At 44.0% G+C, this 18,000-nt stretch overlaps 1 long non-coding RNA gene across 1 annotated transcript in view; it reads left to right on the top strand.

Moving 5' to 3' along the window:
- The window catches only part of LOC134898820 (uncharacterized), a 38,950-nt gene extending 27,536 nt beyond the window's left edge, over window positions 1-11,414 (top strand). Inside the window, exon 3 of the long non-coding RNA XR_010172516.1 lies at window positions 11,311-11,414. This is a non-coding gene — a long non-coding RNA (uncharacterized LOC134898820). The remainder of the gene's footprint in view (window positions 1-11,310) is intronic.
- The last annotated feature ends 6,586 nt before the right edge of the window (window positions 11,415-18,000 follow it).

Below are 18,000 nucleotides of genomic sequence, written 5' to 3' on the forward strand. Positions count from 1 at the left end.
TTTCTTATTCTTCATACTACAGTATGTTACAAATGGTATAACTAGAGCAGTGGTTCTCAAAGCATGAGTCGCAACTGGCTTCTAGCTGGGAGGAGAGGCAGTGTTGCACCATCACATCGGTGACTGAGAGGAGGACCTGCGGTAACTTCCTTTTCACAGCACAGAGAGGTCACTGTCAGTGCACAATAAGGGTCAGAGGAAAAGAAAAGTGTTCTATGTCCACCTCTTTGCAGGGGCTCCATCGGCAACAGGGCAGCAGAGAGCCTGGCCTGGCCCAGGTACTTTTCAAGGGGTGTGGCCTAATCATAGAAGGCGTGGTCATGAACTCTTAGAAAAAAAATCTGAAAAAATTGTATTTTAAGCGCCTCCATGGCCACACTGCAGCTCAGCACACAGCAGGATGTGCTGGGCTAAGGAGCTGCAGCTGCTGCTGCCAGGTAAGGGGAGGGGGCCCAGGGCCTCCACTGGGCCCTTACTGGGCCCCCCTATCAGACCTGGGCCCGGGTCATTTGTACCCTCTCCCCCCCCTCTCTCGACACCACTGATCGGCATCTGCAAATGGTAGAGAGCTATGATGAGCATATAAGGAAAAAGTTTGGATATATAATGATATGTTGGAGATCTGTGGGGCACATAAGTGGCATGTTGTGGGACCTGGTGGCATGTAATGGGCATGTGGAGGGGTCTTATGGCATGTAGGGGCATATGGAGGGTTCTGATAGCCAGGGCCGTAACTAGGTGTGGGCAGATGGTGTTCAGAACACAGCACATTTATTCTGTGGACGCACCATCCGCATCCACCCCAATTGGCCGCCTAGACCCCAAGTGCTCCGATGACAGCCGCTCCTCTTGCTTCCCTGTGTGCGCCGCTCTGCAGCATCCAGCCGTAGCACCCGCAGCCCCAAGCTCCCACTCCCAGGCCAGGATTAGAAGCAGCCTCTGCCCAATCAGAGGGTAGCATCTACCCCGGTGACTGTGGGGAGGATGGCAACAGCATGGGCGAGGAGGAGGACTTCCAGGATTTTGAGTCCCCAGCAGTCAGCTGCAGCACGAGAGCCCCAGGGATCCGGCCCTGGGTGGAGATCGAGGAAGGGATCAGCCCAGTTTTGGTGCGCTTGGATTGCTGCTCTGGCTAGCCCAGCATGCAGTTGAAAGTGGGGAGCAGACAGTGGGCATTGGCAAGCCACATCAACCTCAAGCAGCGCCTCCAGAACAGCCTTTGCATTGCCAGTCCGACCGCCTGCTGCAGCGAATAACACATAGATATGTGCAGCACCCCCGGCTTTCCTCATCCTGACAGCTGCTGCTCCTCATCCTGACAGCTGCTGCTATATGCTAGCATCACCCGGCCCCTGCTGTACATGGATTTCACCTTCTTTCTTTCATCGCGCCGCCTTCTAGACTCCTGGAGGGACGTCATCAAATAATGATGTCTCTGCTTATGTGGAGGCGGAGCCTGGAAGAGTCAACACATAGCAGCAGGGCCTCAATATTCTTTGGTGCCTGAAGGGCATTCTATTCATCATCGATTCCTCCCCACACAGCCAGCATGGCCCTACAACCTGTACCCAACACACAGCTGCTCCAGGTAGACCATGCAGTCAAGTAATCAGCATGCTTGAAGAGAGCTCAGCAGCACACAGAGAAGAGGGCCGTATGAAGAAGGAAGCTGTGACCCTGGAGCAACTCAGCTGCCTCCAGCCAGTCACACAAATAAAAGTAAGTTAAATTAAGTATAAAAGGTTTTTTAGCGACATGTGACAGTTAATTTTGGTGCTTTTTACAAATGGCAACAACCTTACTGCTAATTGCAACATTTGTTTCTAGTTGCTACCTCCATGGCAGACACTGAACAACTTTTATTGACAGCATTGGACTATCCATAGGAGTGAATATTTGATACTAATATTTTCTGGCATTGTTTTATTATGTTAACTGTTTTATTAATTTACCTGAACCTGTATGTTCTTTCTTAATGGGAAGCAGTATTAATGTGTATTGGCACTTCTGCTGGTTATAGATGTGCATATATACAGGAGCTGACTTTAAGTGGTCAAGCGTTCCCCCAAGATCTTGATATGTGGTAATAATGGGGGTAATTCCAAGTTGATCGCAGCAGGATTTTTGATAGCAATTGTGCAAAACCATGTGCACTGCAGGGGAGGCAGATATAATACGTGCAGAGAGAGTTAGATTTGGGTGGGTTATTTTGTTTCTGTGCAGGGTAAATACTGGCTGCTTTATTTTTACACTGCAAATTAGATTGCAGATTGAACACACCCCACCCAAATCTAACTCTCTCTGCACATGTTATATCTGCCTCCCCTGCATTGCACATGGGCCCTCATTCCGAGTCGTTCGCTCTGTAATTATCTTCGCATCGCAGCGTTTTTCTGCTTAGTACGCATGCGCAATGTTCGCACTGCGACTGCGCCAAGTAATTTTGCTATGAAGATAGTTTTTTTACTCACGGCTTTTTCTTCGCTCCGGCGATCGTAATGTGATTGACAGGAAATGGGTGTTACTGGGCGGAAACACGGCGTTTTATGGGCGTGTGGATAAAAACGCTACCGTTTCCGGAAAAAACGCGGGAGTGGCTGGAGAAACGGAGGAGTGTCTGGGTGAACGCTGGGTGTGTTTGTGACGTCAAACCAGGAACGACAAGCACTGAACTGATCGCAGATGCCGAGTAAGTCTGAAGCTACTCTGAAACTGCTAAGTAGTTTGTAATCGCAATCTTGCGAATACATCGTTCGCAATTTTAAGAAGCTAAGATTCACTCCCAGTAGGCGGCGGCTTAGCGTGTGTAACTCTGCTAAAATCGCCTTGCGAGCGAACAACTCGGAATGAGGGCCATGGTTTTGCCCAATTGCTAACAAAAATCCTGCTGCGATCAACTTGGAATTACCCCCAATGTTGTTTTTGTGTCCCTTGTGTTTTAAATGCAACATGTGTATGTATGTCCATTGTCAAATGGATTGCTTTCTGTATGGACTAAAAACTGCCAAAAAATATTCATGTTAAAAAAAAAAAATTTTTTATTGAATGGATACAGATTCTAAAAATTAACAGACCTTTATATAGCAACTATTTAAGCGCAATTATATAACTTACCAAACTTAAAAATGAAACATTACTTTAGAAATATCACTTTGTTAACAACATACATGAAAGGTATTATTTTGATGCTCAAACTCCACTATCCATAAGCGACCAGTGCTTATATGTGTCACTCTGTAGATACATTGTCATGACCCTGAGGAAGACCAGTATTAAGTGAAACACGCAGGTCAGTTACCTGCCCCCCACCCAGACACACCTCCAGTAAGTTAGAGGTGGAACTAGCGGTGGTGCTAGGGGGCACCAGCCAAAATCTTGCCTAGAAGATCAAATTGGTTAGGGCTGGCTCTGATGTTGTGTGACCCTTTTATATTACTGTCTGACTCCCACACACCTGATACCTTCTGTGACACACTAATACTACTGCCTGACACCTGTACACCCAGTATTCTTCTAATGTTACTGCCTGATGCACACTCTGGATATTACTTGTGTGACACCCTAATGTTCCTGCACTCCCTTCCCACCCTGTGACATCCTAATGTTCCTGTGTAAAAGGAGGCTCTACCTGCCGTAATGTGTAAAAAGGGGGACTCTACCTGCTGTATTGTGTAAAAAGGGGACTCTGCCTGTCGCAATGTGTAAAAGGAGACTTTGCCTGCCGTAATGTGTAAAAGGAGACTTTGCCTGGTGTAATGTGTAAAAATTGGACTCTGTCTGCCGTAATGTGTAAAAAGGGGGACTCTGCTGCTGTAATGTGTGAAAAGGGGACTTTGCCTGCCGTAATTTGTAAAAAGGGGACTTTGCCTGTCTAATGTGTAAAAAGGGGACTCTACCTGATGTCATGTGTAAAAGGGGCTCTACCTGGTGTAGTGGCAGTACTGTGCAGAATAATTTGAATAATGGAGACTACTGTGCAGCATAATATGAATTGGTATTATTTGGTGGCCACACCCCATCCCCATGAAGCTACTCCCCTATATTTTTGGTGCATGCCTATGGCGCACACTGGCCCTATTTTAAATAAAGGGGAAGCCGATACCATTTCTTGCACATAGCGCTAAATTCTCTAGTTACAGCCCTGCTAATAGCATGTAAATGGTATTTAGGGTTGTCTGAATTCATATAAGAGGCATGTGGGGAGATGAGGATATGGGGCAGGTCTGATGTCATATAATGGGCATGGTGGACAATTTTATGGCATGTAAGGCATATGTAGCGATATCTGAGAGTATATTAGGGATCTCTGGGAGTGCGTGATGGTATACAGTATAAGGATCATGTGTGGATGTCTAATGAATTCTAAGGAGCATATGTAATGGCATACAATCAGCACTTGTCAGGTCATTCTGTGAAAAATTTTGTATCATCATCAAAATAAAACATAAACTTATCAAAATTGATATAGACCCTATATTACTATTGATAATTAGCATGGATTTGTACTGTTGTTTGGGTCACTGTTCTGCAGTAATTCACTGGGGTCCTCTAAACCTTTTCCTTGGCAGTAGTGGTTATTTATCAATATAGTTTGACAACCTTTGAACTAGACAAATTGCTACTTTTTAGTAAAAGTGGTTACTGACATGGGCGCAGCTATAGTGATTGCAGGGAGTGCCACTACTCTGAAGCCCAGACGCTAGTAGTAGGTACTACTTCTTATTAATGTAACACTTTCCAACACGTAAACTGTTACTTCTTACTACAGTGATGCCTTTGGGTGGTTGGTTTGTGCTGGACCGAGGGTTCCCATGCTCTTGACTTGAATATTTGGAAGTTATGGAACCACCTGATGAGGTCACCTGGTCATGGTAAGTGGGCACATATTTTTGCCCAAAAGTATGGTGAAACCTAAATTTTACTCAATGTTAAACTGCAGTGCTTATTATAATTGTTGTTATCAGCAGTCCTCTTGCACTTAGAGTGTGCACCTGCACTTTCTCATATTTTCTGTGGCACTACAAGTCTCAGCATAGTTGCACCTCTTATTATGTTTAGAATTAGGGTGTGTAGTCCAACTCATCCAAGTCATACAGTTGCCTACTAGATTCACGGAATTGTCCACTGAACGATGTGAACTGAGGGCACTATGTGGTATGTGTACTGGTGACAGTATAACGTGTCATGTTATTAATATTTGGCACTACAATATGATATAATATAAACAGGGGAAACGTGCAAAATGTGGGGAAATATGTGAACTACAGTAGGCCAGTATTATGATGAATAACATTAACTAGGGCACTATTACAGTTAAAAAAATGAACTAGGGAACTATGGTGGGGCACAAAATGAACTTGCACAGTATGGTTCCTGCTACATTGGATGCACTATGGCTGCAGATGTCAGTAGACTGACAATCTGCAACCTTTTTTGCGCAGGGAGGAGGTGGTGATGGCAGCCATTTCCCAAAATGGAGGCATATTGCCTCCATTTTGAGGGAGAGCTGAGGCCTGGATATGCATCTGAAGACAGAGATTTCTGGCCTCTTTGTAGGAGCTGCAGCAGCCAGCTTAAGTGACAGAACTGGTTGATTGTGTTGCAGGTAATGTGATGCTGCACCCTAGAATGCATCACTGTATCACAAATGCATTCAGGAAGCATCTACTTATATCAAATGCCTCCTGCTGCATTAAGTTATATGTGCATAGCTACTGTTTCAAAGTAAGCGATGCACCCTCCAACCACATCTGAATTAAAACCATAGGGGGGAATGTATAATGCATGGACTTATCAAGTGGGGATAATGCGTCCTGCTTCACCTCTTTACCGAGGCAAAGCAGGAAGCAGCAGCACCCAAACTGCATTAATGTCTTGGATGCCAAAGCAGGGAAGTGCAATTATAGACACACGTGCAGCCAAACCAAAATGACCCCCAATATCATTCAAACTTAATTTAGAAAAATAAAACACTTTAAAAATTATTACAAATAAATGTATAGTAATTCAGAGTTGATCGTAGCAGCAAATTTGTTAGCAGTTGGGAAAACCATGGGGGTAATTCCAAGTTAATCGCAGCAGAATATTTTGTAGCAGTTAGGCAAAACCATGTGCACTGCAGGGGAGGCAGATATAACATGTGCAGAGAGAGTTAGATTTGGGTGGGTTATTTTGTTTCTGTGCAGGGTAAATACTGGCTGCTTTATTTTTACACTGCAAATTAGATTGCAGATTGAACTCACCACACCCAAATCTATCTCTCTGCTAAAAAAATTCCTGCTGCGATCAAATTGGAATTACCCCCCATGTACACTGCAGAGGGGGGGTCAGATATAACATTTGCAGAGAGAGTTAGATTTGGGTGGGGTGTGTTCAAACTGAAATCTAAATTGCAGTGTAAAAATAAAGCAGCCAGTATTTACCCTGCACAGAAACAATATAACCCACCCAAATCTAACTCTCTCTGCACATGTTATATCTAAAACACCTGCAGTGCACATGGTTTTACCCAACTGCTAACAAATTTGCTGCTGCGATCAACTCTGAATTATCCCCTGTAGGAGTAAGTCCTGGGCTGCGTAGAGACTGCACAAAGTGTATTCTTGCAGCTCTGTGTACACATGGGTTCTCACACTTGCATGGCGAATTTACACTCCCCCTGGAGGCGGTGACTATCCGAACGCAGTACAGCAAACTTTGCAGCCTAGCAATCAGGTCTGAATCAGCCCCCATGTCCTCTGGGTGGTCTGGGATATCTGGCATACTTGTGCTTGATGTCCTTTGTGGGTGAGTTTTGCACCTTATAAAATTATGCAGGACACAGCATGCCACGACAAGCAAGTCAATCTTGTCCACACGTAAGTTGATGGCTGTGTGGAAGATTCTGAAGCAATTGCTCAGACAATTGCGCATTCTCTACAATACAGCGTGCTCTGGAAATCCTATAGTTGTAGATATGCTTCTTCTTCATCAGTCCTCTTTGCACATAGGTATCCGGTCTTTAGGTCGGCCACACTTTGCTCAACAGTCATTAGGTCGACATGGAAAAGGTCGACATGAGTTTTTCACAATTTTTTTTCAATTTTTTCACTTCTTCATACTTTATGATCCACGTGGACTACGATTGGGAATAATAACCTGTGCCGAGCGCAGCAGTAGCAGAGCGAGGCTCCTTGTCTGCAGCAAAGCAAGCAAAGCGAGGGAACACGGTGTACTAATTGGGGTTCCCAGTCACTTTACAAAGAAAAAGACACCAAAAAAAAAACCACATGTTGACCTTTTCCATGACAACCTTGTTCATGTCGACCTAATGACCATGTCGACCTATTTAAGGTGTTGACCTAGTCACTGTTGACCAATAGTGGTAGACCTAATAACTATCGACTTAAGTGTGGTCGATCCTATGATCCACACCCTTGCACATATGGTTTCATAATGTGCTCATGGAGCGCAATGGCCTCGTCAGCCACAAACACAAAATTAAGTATGTGCTTGGTTTCCTCAACAGATGGCAAGTTAAGGGTTTTGGAGATTAGCTTCTCGTACAAAATTGTCTGTTTTAAGAACCGACTATGACCAAAGCATGACCATTCTTGTCTACATCCACAAATAGTTCATACTTGGCATTGGCCACAGCCATCAGAACAATGCTAAAGAATCCCTTATACAGATGTGTCCTCATATATATTGGTTGCAGGAGGCTGCTTACTGTGATGTTCCCGCAATGCATATGCATCATGGCATAGCGCAGCCTCACGCAGCCGTGGTTACCCTATTTTTGCTGTTATCAGCGGGAACTCCTGCTGCCGCTTCCCTGCTGCCTTTCTGTGGGTAGCGGGGTCATAACCTCCTGCTACAGCCGCAGTCCACCCTCTGTTAGCAGGAGCTCACCTTGTACAGGTTCATACCCACTTGATGCCCGTACTAGTAGCAGACTCAGCAACTCTTGGAAGGTGGCATCCATACACAGGAAATTGCAATAGTCACTGGGATTGTTACCCAGAATCTCCATAAGCAGCAGCATGTGAGAGAGAATCCATCTACTGCAGCCACTCCTTTGTCCAGCATTATCTCAGTCTTCTCCTACTCTGAGCATTTTACCTATCAGCTAATAGCACATCTGCAGCATATAATGTCATCTATTGATAGTGATAAGCATCCATCATCATGCCTCCCAAATGTCCCGAATTTCACAGGATGGTTCCATTTTTTTTGGACCAAAATATCAAAATAGACCTAAATCGACTTTTAGTAAATATACCCTCTAATCTCTACAGCCTCCCAATACAGAAAAATTCCTGCGAGACTGACAACAGAAATTTTGGCCCCTCATGCCTCGCCTTTAGGTTTAGGATGGTCGGCCAATGGCTCACCCTTCTTGTCTCTCTCTATTCTCACCCTGTCACTCCTCAACGATATCACTCCAGCCTCATCCCCCGTGTCTCTCCAGCCATCCATTCATCTCACCTGTGTCTCTCAGTCTCACCCCCTGTGTCTCTCAGTCTCTTCCCCCTTCACACTATTAGGTAAATTTACTAAACTGCAACTTTTTAGAAGTAGAGATGTTGCCTACAGCAACCAAGCAGATTCTAACAATCATTTATCCAGCACCTTCTAGAAGATAATAGGTAGAATATGATTGGTTGCTATGGCCAACATCTCCACTTCTAAAAACCCGCATTTTAGTAAATATACCCCCTATGTCTCTCAGCCTCCCCTTGTGTCTCTCAGCTTCCACCTGTGTCTCTTAGCTTCCCCATCTCCCCTTCCTATTTCTCTCAGCTTCCCTCTGTGTCTCTCAGCCTGCCCGTGTCTATCAGCCTCTTCCTGTGTCTCTCAGCCTGTCCTTATGCCTCTCAGACTTTCTCTATGTGTCTCATCCTCCCACTCAGTCTTGTAGCCTCACTCTGTATCTCCCAGCCTTCCCCTCCCTGAGTTTTTCAGCCCCATCATGCTCTGTCTCTCCAATACATCCCCCTAAATTTCTCCATGCTGCTACATCTCAAGCCTTACAAACCACCACCAGACCTATGTCACCCTAGACCACACTTATCTCCTGCTTCATACTTGCAGATTCTGCTGTGCTGTCTTCAGTTCATAGGCAGGTGGCTTGGCTCCTCTGCTGTCCAGCAGTGTGACATCATGATGTTATGTGCACTGAGTCAGCACAAGACAAACTTTATTGTCCTGCTGCTTCCTGCCAGTGGCCGACTGGGCTCACGTCTCACCTACTGAATACGTGGCAGTGGCACAGGCAAGGGGGACACAGGAACTGATTTCTCGAAATTCTTGGGGATCAGGGTCCCTAGGAGTCTTGGGGCCAGATACAAGTGTACCCCTTTAATTGCCTGTGGCAGGACGTGCATTCCTGATGAGGAAGCCTCTTGCCTAATTTTATTATTTTCATTGATTGGTTATAAGCTCTCATTTGATGATAGACAATTTTATAGTTAATTAAAAAAAGGCACTGACATTTTTTTTTCTGTTTAATTACTGTATTGTCACACTTCAGACTTTTAAAACCACTTTTTAACCTACAGTATGCGGTATCTTGGCTGGTGTAGAGGTCCATGCATACTGTGTCCACATATCGTTTCCAGAGGTTCACCGGCTCTGATTCTGCATGAGGTCTCCTGCAGCGGCCGCTGTCTCTGTGCATAGCACTTCACAGCGTTGTATTTCATTGTTTCAGTGTTCATTCTCCATTATGCTTACTTCCTGGTGTTTGGGCCTAGTCAGAGTTTCCCTCTAAGTCTGGACATGGGCATTTCCATATTGGATTCCATGAGCTGATCCTTCATTGCCCAATCTTGGAGCTCCTTTCGTCAGCTGATCACAGCATCTAATCAATCCACATCAGTGCCTAAGCTTGGATTACTGCTGTGACAAGACCTGATCACCTGACTGCAGCACAGCCAATCATGTGACTGTCTGAGCTTCCCTGCACCACCTGATTCCATTCAGCGTATCCCATTTAACCCAGGGGTATATCTTCCAGCCTTTGGCTCTCAGAAATCGCCAGTAGAACAGTCTCTTCTTAGGAAGTAACAGCTCTGTACTGAGCTTTTCCATTCCAGTGACTTTGTTATGATTCAATTCCAGTCTGGTCATTTGTAAGTACTCTGCATTGCTCTGATCCAGTTCCAGTCTAGTAAATTCTAAAGTATTCTGCAATCTCTCCAAGGACTCGCCAATGTCAAGATTCCAGATTCAGCACAGTCAGCACTCCAGTCCGTTCCAGTTCCATTCTGGTCTCCATTGCTGTAAAGAACTATTGCTTCTCTCCAGGACTTCCAGTGTGCGCCTTCAGACTTACCACTACTAGAACACCAACAATTCTTCTAGTACATGTATCAAGCACCATGCACAAAACCTGGTTACAGCCTCCTCGTTTCATTCACACCATCTCTGTGTCAGCTCCATCCACAAGTGCCTGCTCAAGCCAAACCCAATACTCAGACATGACATGTGTGTGTGTGTGTGTGTGTGTGTGTGTGTGTATATATATATATATATATTTATTTATTTATTTATTTATTTACTAAGCAGGACAGCTTGCAGGGGTAGTATGCGCATGTTCTACCCATTTACAATACATTCAAGATGGCATATGGTACAGTACAGTGTAAATATTTTGCAGTTACTGGTACATTTCAGGCTGACAGTACCAACACAAGCACTCAAGTGCCGCCACTAGGCATGTGCCTCACCTGCCTAACGGGAAATTCACCACTGCTATCCATAGTAGCTGCACTCTCTGCACCTATGGTAGCTATGCCCTTGCATGTGCCCAAGATCATCAGAGGGGGCAATAAGGCTAAGCAACTATTGAAGTAAGAATCCCGCTGGATACACAATAAATACCATTGCAACCCATGGTCTGAATGAGATCAACAACTGTGGTTGCTTTTTAGAATACTTCTGATAATTTTAAGAATTTATTTTTATTTTTCCACATTGCCTTTGGTTTCACTTATCCATTTAGGGATTTGGCTACATATGTGGTTGCCCTGGGCTGAGACTCTGCAGCATAGGTCAATATTTTGTTGATGATTCATTATGTTTTTCCATTACTTTAATATTGCATAAGATCTTTAGTGTTTGTTGCGCTGAACCATGAACACTATGGCAATATTTGTTTGTCTACACTTATGATACATAGTTATTTTTGTCCATTTGTTATACATGATTTTTCTGCATGAGCCTCTGCATTGTGAGCATATATTGTATTTGATTACATGTTGCCATCTAGTGGTCATAGATCTTAACAGCATGTGTGTGGTGATGGAAATGTATTTTTCACTTACACAGGCGACTGCAGGGGACCATGGGTAGCGCCAGGAAGTGCACGTTGTAGGCACTGTGATGTCATCTGTCCCAACAGCCGGTATGAGGGAGTGGTGGTTCTTCACATTGGGTGCCTTTCACTATAAAAGTAGGATTGCGTACTTGTTTTTGTATCCTGACAAAAGTTTAAAATAAAACTGAAACTTTGATGACACTTTAGCTGCATATGTACATGTTTGCATCACCGAAAGCATTATATTGAGATCCGAGAGTGCCACCTCCTTCATTGCTGTTATATACCTCCCAACTTTTCAATGCTTGCGCGAGACCCAAAAAAAGGGGACGTGACCTTGGAGGGTGGTGCGTGGCTTACAATGGTGGGCATGGTCACGTGGCGCCGACCTGCTTTTCTTCATTTTGGGGGCATGCCCATCGCTCCCCGAGCAGCTAGGCAGCCCCCTTCTCCCCTCCCAGCAGTGAATACATACCGTGCGTGTGCACACAGCATGTATTCAGAGATCACTCGCTGCTTTGTGAGCAGAGCAGTGGGTGATCAAAGGCTCCCCTGACTGCCCCACCGCCCATGGGACACTGCGACCTGTGGGACAGTGCCCAAATAGCGGGACTGTCCTGCTGAAATCGGGACAGTTGGACGGTATGTTGTTATCATACCCCTGTTATGGAAGGCACACAGGCACATTGGATCCACAATGGTTAGAGTGGCAGCTCCAAGCTGCTACAGTATGTGTGTGTGTGTGTGTATATATATATATATATATATATATAAATGACCGAGTCACATTATTATGACCACCAGCTAACAGCCAGAGTAACCGCCGTGTACAGCATGGGCAGCATCTAGACTGGCTGGGAGTGACTCAGTTAGGTGCTGGTAGGTTGGCACAGGTACATTTTGATGGTGAGATGCTCCACTGCAGCGTTTTCAGTCGGCCCTCATGCACTTTCATAACTGATGTTCACTTCTCATATCTGTGGCATGTGGTGCTCTGCAGTTTCCACATCAGTTATTTGCAGTACTGCCATTTGTCCAGTCACAATACACCTTCACCAAAGCAGCAAGCGAACAGTTTAGAAACTGCGCTGTTTCAGAAATACTGCCACCCTTGACCGGAAAGCAGATAATCATCCCTTTTTGCAACTCGGATTATTCGCCCCATTTACCCATTATAGCAACAAGTGATTTGTTTGTAGACGGCCTATCACACAACTTATATACCCACCAAGCCAGCACAAGACACTTGACGTACTTCACAGGCTATGTGCTGCCGAAGTAAAAATTAGAAAGTGGTCATAATATGAGACTCGGCCATGTTTAACTTGCTGCGGTGGCAACTCATATGAGGGGTAGAATGGCCCAAGTTTAAAATGATGAAGAGAGGGTGCACTCACCAGTCTTCACCATAAAAGATAGTGGTTTATCCTGCTATATACCTTACCTGAATAAACCCACAGCTTCTGTGTTCAAGACTGGTGAGTGCACCCTCTCTTCAACATTTTAAACAAGGACTATATAATATATATATATATATATGTATATATATATATATATATACATATTTATATAAATAAAGCAATATCAAATCAATATCAAATACACATACAGTATCTTAGTGTAAGGGTAATATAACTATGCCAGTCACACAATTCAGACTATATATATAAAAAATGTGTAGTGTCATAGGTATTATTGTTTACATATTAGGGGTGAAACTGGGCTAATTTAATTTATGTTGATGGTAAAATCTTCATAATGATATTTTCTTTTTAATAAAAAGGTAAGGTTAAAGCATTAATTAGTCTGTGTTAATGGGTACACGTTAGAAGACCTAATATTCTCAGATTTTTATTAAAACTTGAAAAAAACATTGTTCTCAATTTTTGTAACATGGAGGATATTCAATGTATCTTTCCATCTAGTGGGGAACCTATCCAGGATATCCGGTCTTTAGGTCGACACTCATTAGGTTGACCACTATTGGTCGACATGCATTAGGTCGACATGATCTTTATGTCAACATGGTCACAACATCAACATGGCAAAGGTCGAAACATGAAAATGTCGACATGAGGTTTTTTTTTAAAACAACAGCAATTTTTTTAACTTTTTCATCCTTTACGATCCACGTGGACTATGATTGGGAAAAGTAACCTGTGCGAGCACAGCGGTAGCAAAAAGATGCACCTTGCCCGAAGCATGGCGAGCAAAGCGAGCCATGCAAGGGGACACGGTGCACTAATTGGGGTTCCCAGTCACTTTACAAAGAAAAAAACACAAAAAAAATTGAAAAACTCATGTTGACCTAATGACTGTGTCGATATTGCGCTTCGATTTCCCTTGAAGCTCCCCATGTGATAAATCTCATCGAAAGTGCTTTTTTTGTGCATTTGATACGCATACAATCTTGCGATTTATCGCATGCCCCTTGCAACCAGAAATTGTGTGACCAGAAATGGGTGGAGGGGAGTGTCCAGGAAGCGAGCTAAATAACTCAGAAAACACACATCGCAGTGTGAAAAAACGAATGTGGTAAAAACAGCATGTGATCGCACGTGCGATCCGATAAATATTAAGCTCAGCACATAATATCTTGAGATGCAATATTTGACCAGCGTGCCCTTGCATCGCATCGGGGACACATTCGATGTGCATACAATCCTGCGATTTATTGGACCGATGTAGTCGAAATCAAAGGGTTGTACCAGATATCTCACAAGTGTATGGGCACCATAACGGGCACAAAATTTGTTATGTCACATCAATGAATTTGCATCTCCCGATCAATACAATTATTGTATTATATTGTAGATAATATATGGTTAATGCTCCAGATTTCAGCTAATAATATGCTAGTTTCACTTTTCTGTGTGTTTATGCTATTTCTTAATACACCACTTGAGGTCAGCAACAACACATTTAATTAATACATATCTCTTTAATAAATTGTAAAACAAAAAAAATGTTAAGAGACAATTTTAGGAACGTTAAATGAAAAACAGGTTAATTTAAATGTCAATATAATTATCAAAATACTATGTATTTGTAAATAAATAGGTATATTAGGGCATGATTTTAAATGCTTCGTAATTGGTACAACATATTAACATAGTAGTTAGAGGAAGTAGCAATTAAATTAAATCCTCCATCTGCATAAATAATAAAATTAAATAAAACATAGAGACTACACAGGGCCCTAACCTCTCTTGATCCACCTCTGTCCTCAGTATATCTAGATGTGGCATAAAATTGATTTTATAGGTGGAAAATGGTATCATGGTGGGCTATATTTATGAAGCGGTGGCTTTTGTAAGCAGATTTGAGGTAAAAATGTAATGCGTAATTCACATTAAGTGTTAAGCTCTCCATAAATATAACGCAGTATCTTAAAATAATATAGTATATTAGGACTTCTGAATTAAATTCATGAAGATTCTATGCATCATACTGCTTTATTGGAAGAACTCATACCATACTGCAGGGTTTCCCAACCATGGTCCTCAAGGTACACTAACAATCCAGGTTTTAAGGATAGCCACACTTGAGCACAGGTGACTTAATTAGTACCTAAGTTATTTTGAGTATACCATCTGTGCTCAAGCATGGATATCACTAACACCTAGATTGAGTGTGTCTTAATGGCCATGGTTGGGAATAATGCGGGTTTTTTTTATTTCCAAACTTGATATGTAAGGGAATGTTGAGTCAGAAGATTCGGCTTTACCAAATGAAATGATGAGGTGTCTAAAATATTTCTGAAAGTCAGTATAAGGTGTTGTCAGAAACGCAAGAGAAGCCTTTTTGATACTGCATGTGAAACCTATTAATATCTGTGTTGCGTTAAAACACTATATTTTGGGTGTCTTATTCCGAATCAGGGTGGCTGCTGACTTGCATGTTTCTAAAGGTGGAGCTTCAAATATTAAGGGCTTGTTATTTTATTATTTGCATTGGACTTTGGGGTAGAGCTGTTGTATTTTTTTTTATTTTATAGTAAATTTTTATTGGGTCGCACAGCATACACACGAACGAATGCACGCACACACGCACGCCATACTTGCCTACCTGACCATCTCCATGAGGGAGAAAATGTTCTGTTCCTGGACTTTCCTGGTAATGTATGATTGCCATCACCTGTGGTGAAACACCTTTCTTATCAATTAACTAGCTCACCACAGGTGATGGCAATCAAACATTACCAGGAAAGTCCAGGAACAGAGCATTTTCTCCCTCATGGAGAGGGTCAGGTAGGCAAGTATGACGCACGCACACACAAATAAAACAAAAACAGCTGTATAAGATATTGACTTATAATATATACATTAAATACTATCTGACCTCGCTCTTTTGCTTTTGTCTATTCTCACTATGGGCGGGATTTACTAAAGGGAAAATGCGGTAAAACCCCCGTTTTACCGCATTCGCATATGTACTAACTCCCGATCGCTGTGTTTTTCGCACCATAGGGTATCGCCATCTTTTTATGGCGATACCCTATAGAAGTCTATGGGATTCTTACCGCCACCGCCGGATCCCGCCGCATCCCTCCACCGCCCCGCACCGCTCACGACGACCCCTTCTTCCCCCCAGCATACCTGAGCTGCTGCTGGTGTGGCCCCCCTCCTCCTTCTCCCCCGCATCACAGCCTTGTCTCCTTCCGGCTGCAGGGAGGGGGGGAGGAGGAGCCCGGGGTCTCCCTGCACACGTCACCTCCCGAGTCTGGGAGGTGACGGAGACCCCCGCTGACCCCCACCGACCCCCACTGACCCTGGCAGACATCATCGTTGGGAGCCTCCTATACCACATTGCGATACTAATTGCATATGTTAGTACATATGCGATTAGTATCGCTGCGGTAGGCGGCGAGGGGCGGCGATGTCTAATAGTACATCCCGCCCTATATAATGTACTGTCTGTTCTTATCAGTAATCATTGCTTAGTCTTACTAGATTCCATTTGCTCTTACACTATATACCAGTGATTTTCAACCTTTTTTTACTCGCGGCACACTGAACAATATTTTAAAATTGCCAAGGCACACCATAAGTTCCCCACAAAAAAAAAACACACACATTGGCCCTCACAGTAAAAAAAAATCCACACATACATTGGCCTACACAGAAAAACAATAGCATTGCTCCCCACATAAATCCTATTGCGCCCCACATGAATTATTCACATTGTTCCCCCCATAAATCCTTATTCTCCCCACATAAATCCTATTGTTCCCCACAGGAGAAATAAAATAACAAATATTAGCCTCTACTGGTCAGCTGTCCTCCTCCCTGTCCCTCAGTGGTGGGGGTTGTTCATAGTGGAGAGCTGCGAATACTGAGCAGTGGGCAGTCAGTCAGGTGTGGATGTGGGTGGGCAAGGAAAGCTGTGTCTGCAGGCAGGAACTGGAAGATGTGTATGTAGGCGGGTGGGCTGGCTGGCTGGCTGGTGAGACGTGGCGGCCGTGACCTATGATATCAGCACGACTAATCCTCTAAGAAGAGCCCGGGCCAACAGATCACTCTGAAGGTGCAGGAAGCTGCTCTGGCTCCGCGGCACACCTTGCAACTGCTTGCGGCACACCAGTGTGCCACGGCACACTGGTTGAAAAAGCCTGCTATATACAGTGCACCCGGAAAGTATTCACAGCGCTTCACTTTTTCCACATTTTGTTATGTTACAGCCTTATTCCAAACTGGAATAAATACATTGTGAAAAAAAGTTTTTTTGTGATTTTCGCAAATTTATTAAAAATAAAAAAAATAAGAATTTACTTACCGATAATTCTATTTCTCGGAGTCCGTAGTGGATGCTGGGGTTCCTGAAAGGACCATGGGGAATAGCGGCTCCGCAGGAGACAGGGCACAAAAGTAAAGCTTTCCGATCAGGTGGTGTGCACTGGCTCCTCCCCCTATGACCCTCCTCCAAGCCAGTTAGGTACTGTGCCCGGACGAGCGTACACAATAAGGGAGGAATTTTGAATCCCGGGTAAGACTCATACCAGCCACACCAATCACACCGTACAACTTGTGATCTAAACCCAGTTAACAGTATGATAACAGCGGAGCCTCTGAAAAGATGGCTCACAACAATAATAACCCGATTTTTGTAACTATGTACAAGTATTGCAGATAATCCGCACTTGGGATGGGCGCCCAGCATCCACTACGGACTCCGAGAAATAGAATTATCGGTAAGTAAATTCTTATTTTCTCTATCGTCCTAGTGGATGCTGGGGTTCCTGAAAGGACCATGGGGATTATACCAAAGCTCCCAAACGGGCGGGAGAGTGCGGATGACTCTGCAGCACCGAATGAGAGAACTCCAGGTCCTCCTTAGCCAGGGTATCAAATTTGTAGAATTTAGCAAACGTGTTTGCCCCTGACCAAGTAGCTGCTCGGCAAAGTTGTAAAGCCGAGACCCCTCGGGCAGCCGCCCAAGATGAGCCCACTTTCCTTGTGGAATGTGCATTTACATATTTTGGCTGTGGCAGGCCTGCCACAGAATGTGCAAGCTGAATTGTATTACACATCCAACTAGCAATAGTCTGCTTAGAAGCAAGAGCACCCAGTTTGTTGGGTGCATACAGGATAACAGCAAGTCAGTTTTCCTGACTCCAGCCGTCCTGGAACATATTTTCAGGGCCCTGACAACATCTAGCAACTTGGAGTCCTCCAAGTCCCTAGTAGGTGCAAGGCACCACA

This window comes from Pseudophryne corroboree, chromosome 1, assembly GCF_028390025.1.
Source record: "Pseudophryne corroboree isolate aPseCor3 chromosome 1, aPseCor3.hap2, whole genome shotgun sequence".
Taxonomy (NCBI): Eukaryota; Metazoa; Chordata; class Amphibia; order Anura; family Myobatrachidae; genus Pseudophryne; species Pseudophryne corroboree.